Source organism: Phocoena sinus, chromosome 6 (assembly GCF_008692025.1).
Source record: "Phocoena sinus isolate mPhoSin1 chromosome 6, mPhoSin1.pri, whole genome shotgun sequence".
NCBI classification, from domain to species: Eukaryota; Metazoa; Chordata; class Mammalia; order Artiodactyla; family Phocoenidae; genus Phocoena; species Phocoena sinus.
The window spans coordinates 105,534,589-105,543,208 of NC_045768.1; positions in this window are offsets into that span (position 1 = coordinate 105,534,589).

Here is an 8,620-nt window from a genome sequence, read left to right on the forward strand (position 1 = left end):
CCTTCACCCTTGAAAAAACACTGGGATTTTCATTGAGTTAATTAGAAAAATGATTATAATTTTTTTTATCCTTCCCTGGATTTTTTTTTTTTTTTTTTTTGCAGTACGTGGGCCTCTCACTGCCGTGGCCTCTCCCATTGCGGAGCACAGGCTCCGGACACGCAGGCTCAGCGGCCATGGCTCATGGGCCCAACCGCTCCGCGGCATGTGGGATCTTCCCGGACCGGGACACGAACCTGTGTCCCCTGCATCGGCAGGCAGACTCTTAATCACTGCGCCACCAGGGAAGCCCTGGATTTTTTAATTTACATGGAACACTGTATTAGTTTCAGGTATAAAACATAATGATTCAATATTTGTATATATTGTGACATGATCACCACAATAAGTCTATTTAATGTCCAACACCATACATAGCTACAAAATTTTTTTCTTGTTATGAGAACTTTTAAGATTTACTGTCAACAACTTTCAAATATGCAATACAGTATTATTAACTGTAGTCACCAGTCTGTATATTACATCCCTATGACTTATTTATTTCATAACTGGAAGTGTATACCTTTTGACCCCCTTCACCCATTTGACCCCCACCACATCCCTCACCTCTGGCAACCACAAATCTGTTCTCTGTATCTATGAGCTTGGACTTTTGTGTTTTTTGTTTTTTAGTTTCGACATATAGGTGAGATCATATGGTATTTGTCTTCCTCTGTCTGACATATTTCACTTAGCATAATGCCCTCTAGGTCCATCCATGTTGTCACAAATGACATGATTTCCATCTTTTTTATCGCTGAGTAATATTCCATATTATATGTACACAACATCTTCTTTATCCATTCATCTATCAGTGGACACTTCAGTTGCTTCCATATCTTAGCTATTGTAAATAATGCTGCAATGAACATTGGGGTGCCTATATCTTTTTGAATTAGTGTTTTCATTTGCTTTGGATAAATACCCAGAAATTGAATTACTGGGTTATATGGTAGTTCTACTGTTAATTTTTTGAGGAACCTCCATAATATTTTCCATAGTGGCTGCCCCAACTTACATTCCCACCAACAGTGTACGAGGGTTCCCTTTTCTCCACATCCGTGCCAACATTTGTTATCTCTTCCCTTTTTTTTTTCATAGCCATTCTAACAGATGTGAGGTGAGATCTCATTGTGGTTTTGATTTGCATTTCCTTGATGATTAGTGATGTTGAGCATCTTTTCATGAATGTTTTAATTAAACATTACTTTTGGAATAATTTTGATTTACAGAAAAGTTGCAAAGATAGTTCAGAGTTCCTATATACTCTTCACCCAGCTCCGCCTAACGTTAACTTCTTACATAACGATTCTACATTTGTCAAAACTAATAAATTAATACAAGTACAATACTATTAATTGAACTACAGACTCTATGTGAATTTCACTCATTTTTCCTTTAATATCCCTTTTCTGTCCCAGGATCCAATCCAAGGCTCTGCTTTGAATTTACTCATCATGTCTTTTTAGTCTCGTCTGGTCTGTGATGGTCTTTCAGTCTTTTCTTGTTTTCAAGACCTTGAAAGGTCAGGTATATTATAGAATTCCCCCAAGTTGGGTTTATTTGGTGTTTTCTCATTACTAGACTGGGGTTATGGGTTATTGGCAAGAATACCACAGAGACAAAAGGCACTTCTCATCATTTCATGTCAAGGAATACATATCAACATATAATTTATCACTGGTGATATTGACCTTGATCATTTGCTTAAAGTGCTGTCTGCCAGGTTTCTCTGCCATCAAGTTACTATTTTTTCCCTCTCCACACTCAACTTTTTGGAAGCGAGTCACCAAGTCCAGCCCACACCCAAGAGGAGGGAAATTAAGTCCCACCCCCTGGAGAAGGAGAGTCCACATATATAATTTGGTATTCTCTTTAAGGAAGGTTTGTGCCTTCTCCTCATTTATTTATTTCTTCAATTGTTTCTTTATATCATTATGGACTCAGATAGTTATTTTATTCCTTAGGTTATAATCCATTACTATTATTATTTATTTTGTTCAAAATTTTCTAGCTTTGGCCATTAGGAGCTCTTTCATTTGGCTCCTGGGTCCCTTTGACACACCCCCATGCTTCCTTCCTCCCTCCCTCTTCTTTTCCTTCCTTCCTTCCTTCTTTCTTTTCCCCCTTTTTCTTTTTCTCCCCACACACCTCTCCTCTCCTCTCTCTCTCTTTTCTCTCTCTCTCTCTTGCTCCCTCCCTCCCTTCATCACTCTCTTCCTATTTCCTTACTTTCTTCCCTATTTATTTAGCGAGCACTTCCTTACTTCCCTGTTTCGCGGTGCACCAAGCTCGTTTTGTATTTCTCTGCCCAGTTCTACTGATGGCAATTTTGATATTAAGATTTTTAAATGCAGGACTTCCCTGGTGGTCCAGTGGTTAAGAATCCGCCTTCCAATGCAGGGGACGCAGGTTCGATCCCTGGTCAGGGAACTAAGGTTCCCACAGGCCGAGGGGCAACTAAGCCCGCGTGCTCTAGAGCCCGCATGCCACAACTAGAGAGCCCATGTGCCACAACTAGAGAGCCCATGTGCCACAACTAGAGGGCCCACGTGCCCCAACTAAAGAGTAGCCCGAGCACCACAACTAAGACCCGACTCAGCCAAATAAGTTAATAAATAAATAAATCTTTAACTGTATAGAGAGAATACAAAGCAGCCAGAGTTCACAATACTGATGCTAATTAACTAATCAGCATAGAATCCATATAATGAGGTTTTTTAATGACATTTCATCTGTCTTTATTGGGAAAGAATGGGGTAACTCTCTGAAAGACGAGCTCACATATGAAGGAAGAGGCCACATTGTTTAGCTCTGGAATTCAGCTGACCTCTGGAATTCTACCTTCTTTATTCTATTCTTCTTTATTCTATCTCACCTTGGTACTCATTTTCAAATTCACACAATTTTTCCAGGACAGACATCCAACTAGAAGAAACATTTTATAAAGGTCATCCTAAGAGATTCTGACCATGTAAATTCCAGAAAGGAGAGGGGTACGATGCATGTGCCATCTGCTAGGATGAATGTAAAGATGGCACCAACTCAGCATCCTTCCCAGGTTCCTCGTTTATCCCTGCAAACATGTAGCTGCAGACTCTTGGTTAAATATATCCCCAAACTACCTGTCCCATCTGTAAACAAAAAAGAGGGTTCCTTCTCAGAAAAATTCAGACTCTGACACAGAGTGGTCATGAAGTTTCCAGGCACACCCTCCTTTACATCAGAATGTGGCTTATTTGGAGACAGAGCCTTTAAAGAGGTAATTAAGGTAAAATGAGGTCACTGGAGTGGGCCCTAACCCAATGACTGGTGCCCTCATAAGAAGAGATTAGAACAGAGACACACACAGAGATGGAAGACCAGGTGAAGACACAGGGAGAGGACAGCCATCTAACAAGCTGAGGAGAGAGGCCTCAGAAGAAACCAATCCTCCCGACACCTTGATTTTGGACTCCAGCTTCCAGAACCGTGAGACAAGAAATTTCTGTTGTTGAAGCCCCTAGGCTGTCACACTTTGTTACGGCAGCCCTAGCAAATGAATCCACCAGTCATCTGGGGCTCTGTGGAAATCCTGCTCTTATCAGAACACGACAGAATCCTCAGCCTTTGAGGAAGACAGCATTAATTCCAAAAGTCCTGACACAGAGACAAAAGTGATAAACACAGGGTCATGGTCCAGCCGCAGATGGGTGGGGGACAGGAAGACAGCGTAGCAAGTGCTTTTTGACCTTCAGAGGCTGATGAATTTATTTCCCTTCAAAATGCTGATTTAGGAATACTGTTGGATTTCTTCCCCCTTCAAGTATTTCTGTAAAATAACTTACATCAGGGCTTCCCTGGTGGCGCAGTGGTTGAGAGTCCGCCTGCCGATGCAGGGGACACGGGTTCGTGCCCCGGTCTGGGAGGATCCCACATGCCGCGGAGCGGCTGGGCCCGTGAGCCATGGCCGCTGAGCCTGCGCGTCCGGAGCCTGTTGCTCCGCAACGGGAGAGGCCACAACAGTGAGAGGCCCGCGTACCGCAAAAAAAAAAAAAAAAAAAAAAAAAAAAACTTACATCAGCATTCTGTATTTTAATCAGATTATTGAAAGAAGGGTTTTGATCAGGTGTTTAACTGTAGGAATAAACTTCATTTCACTATTAAATATAAATTTTTCAAGTAGAATTTTCTTTAGAGTAGTTTTAGGTTCTCAGTAAAACTGAGTGGAACATACAGAGATTTCCCATACACCTCCACCCTCACACATGCACAGCCTCCATCACAAAAGAAACATATATTCAACAGTTGTCTTCCTCTTTTCTGTTCCCAAAGCAAGAACAGGCTGTGTTGGGGCAGATTTGGAAATAGTGGTAATTTAAAGGTTTTCAGTACTATTGTGTTATGTACAAATTTGATTCGGCAGCTGAATGAAGACACTGACTTTAACCTCCTAAACTTCGGTAACCTTAAGAGTTTGGTGGGTGTCCTCAAGTGAAAGATAGAAGCACCACATGGAAATCCAGAAGTTCAGCAACTGTTCTGTTGATACTTGTACTAAAGCTCATCTTAGGACCATCAGCCCAACTGTGTATAGGCAAATTGTGCACCTAGAGTATCGGATTTGAAAACGAATGCATATGTATTTTTAACAGAACTTGTGATGTACCTAAACCATATATCAATAGTATCAAAAGCTAAATTATGTCATGTGCAATTGTAACTCTGCAGGACACACATATGTATTTAATGAAATGCTAAGAATATCTATATGGCTGTGTTTGAAGCTACATATCCATACAACAAATGCAGGTTTTCCACTTTAAGTAACAGCAAAAAATGTAATTTTTAATAAAATGTCAGATTCATTCTTATATCCCATGAGTTCTTTCTGTGTTAGTGATAACTGGCTTCTGCCTCAGTTTCAGCTTAATGTGAAATTTTTGCCCTTAGCCATTTGGAGATCAACCGAAATGAATATTCAGTGCATCGCAATGAAGTCCACTTTAGCCAAGCACCCATTCTCCTACAGTGTTCATTTAAAGAAGCTGGGACTGGGACTTCCCTGGTGGTCCAGTGGGTAAGACTCCACGCTCCCAATGTAGAGGGGCCCGGGTTCAATCCCTGGTTGGGGACCTAGATCCTGCATGCATGCCGCAACTGAGTCCACATGCCGCAACTAAGAAGTCTGCATGCCGCAACTGAGAAGATCCTGAGTGCCGCAACTAAGACCCAGCACAGCCAAAATAAATAAATACATACATACATAAATTTAAAAAAAAAAAAAAAAAGAAGATGGGACTTCCATTTCTAAATCAGTTCAATACCACTGAGACACTGAAGGGGCCCACGTGCCCAGAGTTCTAGCTCTGCTGTCCCCACAGTGCCAACAGATAATGGGATTGATGGGAGTGGGTATTGTTTCTCCCCTGCACCAGGTTTTCTCTCTCCCCTGCACTGCTGACAAAGTACCTGCAGTGCTGCAGACACTGACTCTGGGCATTAGAGACTCAGACACGCAAACATAAACTAAACGCTCCACATTAGAGCAAGGAAAATGGATCTCACACACCAAGGGGAGAAAGACGCCAGGGATCCACTGGACTCTCCTTAGGCTGCTTTGGAAGTTCCTGATATTGGGCAATTTTGTTTCTCAGAGGACTCATGTATAGTTGGGCAATTTCCCTTACAAAATCAAGCCAAGAAAAAATAGGGTTTAGACACCTACAGAATCTTCTGTGTCTCTTCCTTGGTTAGGACAATAAAACTTGATTACGGTGAAAGAAATTGCATGAGTCACCATTTTGGCAGAAACACAGGTGATATTGTTAAGAGATATTTGTTGACTTCTGTTTGTTATTTTCCTGCCATTACTTTAACCTGTGAGCCTTTGCTTTGCAGGCCAGGAAATTCCGGACTGAGGTTGCCCCAAAGGGAAAAGAGCCATGAAGAAACAAGAGGGAAATAAAAGTTTTTGCCTTTAGGTTTAGAAAACCCCAGTCAAATTCTGCTTCCACCTAGATTTGTTCTCCTCCATGAAACAACCAAAACCTGGACAAAATACATAAAAATGGTTTTCGAGATAGTGAACATCAGACAGGGAAGGACTGTGATCCCTGAGACAGGAAATAGACAAAGCAAGCCCTACAATGGCCCCACCTGAAGCCTTGAGAGTTTCCAAGACACAGTACAGGGAGGGGGATCAGGTGGAACCTGGCAGACACCCTGAATTGGAAAGACAGATCTGAAAATCTAGAAAGCCTAAGGAGGCCAGAGTTTGCAGGACACACAGCTGCCCAGGGAGAGAAGCTGGAGCTCTGCAGGGGATCACCCTCAAGTATTCAGCAGACCACTGAGAGCGCACACACGTGAGGATACTACCCGGTCCGGGAGAGACCCACGTGAAAGGATTAGAGGCCGCCAGGAATGAGGCGTGGGATTCATGGCAAATTAGATATCAAAGCTTGATAGCAGTAATTTCAGATGCTACGATGCCTCCAGTGCAGTGCCCATATTTCTTTCTTGATCTTTTCTAATAAACAATATTCAGTTTCACTAATGGTTTGTATATTGCTTGTTTATTTACTTTCTCATTGATACGCATATATTTGTTAAATTCTTTCATCTATATACCTTGGACTTTATTTTTCTTTTTCTAGCTTCTTAAGGTGGAAGTTTAGGTCACTGATTTTAAGCTTTTCTTTATAATATAAGCACTTAACATTTTAGTTTCCTCTTGTATATCCATAGTTCTTTATTTCCATCCCTCAAATTTTAATGTGCCGTGTCTACATTCTCATTCAGTTCCAAATATGTTCTAATTTTCTTTGTGACTTCTCTTTTGACCCATGGATTATTAGGTTTTATTTCTAGCTATTTTGTGATATGATGCATATATTTTTGTTATTGCATTCTAATTTAATTCTTTTTGTATCAGAGAACACACTTGTATATTTCAGTTCCTTTGCACTGAGACTTTATGGCCCAGAATATAGTCTATCTTGGTGAGTATTCCCTGTACATTTGAAAAGCAGTACCCTTTTTTTTGGCGGTTTGCGGGCCTCTCACTGTTGTGGCCTCTCCCGTTGTGGAGCACAGGCTCCGGACACGCAGGCTCAGTGGCCATGGCTCACGGGCCCAGCCGCTCCGCGGCATGTGGGATCTTCCCGGACCGGGGCACGAACCCGTGTCCCCTGCATCGGCAGGCAGACTCTCAACCACTGCGCCACCAGGGAAGCCCCATTTTTAATCAAAATTTTATACAGGGCTGTACCCCCAAAGGAAAAACACATGGCCTGGGAACCAAGAGGTGGCATCACTTACCATCACACTCAGTTACCCACATGGGGAATTTGTGATTCTGTCCTTCCAGCTCTGGGCTCTGCAACTCATGGTTCCCAAAGGGAGGACACCTCTTCCAGTGGACACAGCAGGACTCCCACTGAAGTTGAGGTGATGACTGCCACCTGTGCGCTTCAGCTCCTGGAGCCAAGGGACCACCAGGAAAGAAGGGGATGTATATCCTGGCAGGGCTAATTAACACTGATCAACAAAATGGGGGTGGGAGGAACCACTTGAGCACCTCCTTTGTCCAGTTTGGACACAAAATGAACAAAGGCAGGAATTCCAGCCTATGATGGCCTTAGTGACCACTGGCTCAGACCCCCTCAGAGGTGAGAGTCTGTATTATGCCACGAGGACCAGCAAACGTGCTAGCCAAGGTTGCAGGGAATCTAGCCAGTAGAGGAAGGGGATAATGAATGTCACTGTGGCCCAGAGGCCAGCTCAGAGGTGAATGTTGTAGTTCATCCCATAAGCCTTCCCCTTGTAAATTTCCCCCAGGAGGAAATTTACACCCTGGAGTAGCTGCTCCTGAAACACAGATGGAGAAGATCCAAGCAGTGTGATGGACTGTAGTGGATACTGTAATGTATCACCAGATCTGCAGCTACAGGTGGGTGGGTGGGGGGTGTAATTGGCAGACAGCCTTCAGCTGTCAGCCCCTTAAGAGTCTGCCTCAGGGGACTTCCCTGGTGGTGCAGTGGTTAGGAATCCGCCTGCCAATGCAGGGGATATGGGTTTGAGCCCTGGTCCGGGAAGATCCCACATGCCGCAGAGCAACTAAGCCTGCGAGCCACAACTACTGCGTCCGTGTGCAACATCTACTGAAGCCCACGTGCCTAGAGTCCATGCTCCGCAACAAGAGAAGCTACTGCAATGAGAAATCTGTGCACTGCAACCAAGAGTAGACCCCGCTCGCCTCAACTAGAGAAAGCCCGCAGACAGCAATGAAGACCCAGCTCAGCCAAATAAATAAATAAATATCCCAAGGGCACTCCTTAGCAAACATCCTGCATCTCATAGTTTGCTCCCCAGGAACCCAATCTGCAGCACCAAGATTGCACAAGATTGTAAGTAGAGATGCTGGTTTTCAATGCAGGTTCAAAGCCTCATCCATGATCATAACCGTCTATGGCCTGCCTAAGCCTGGAATTTAGAATCAATCTTATGGAGAGGAAGGGGAGTAGGGGAAATCCTTAGCTAACTTTAAATCTAAAAGGACTGAGAAATCATTGAAGGGACTGAATTTTCTAGAAGTGGC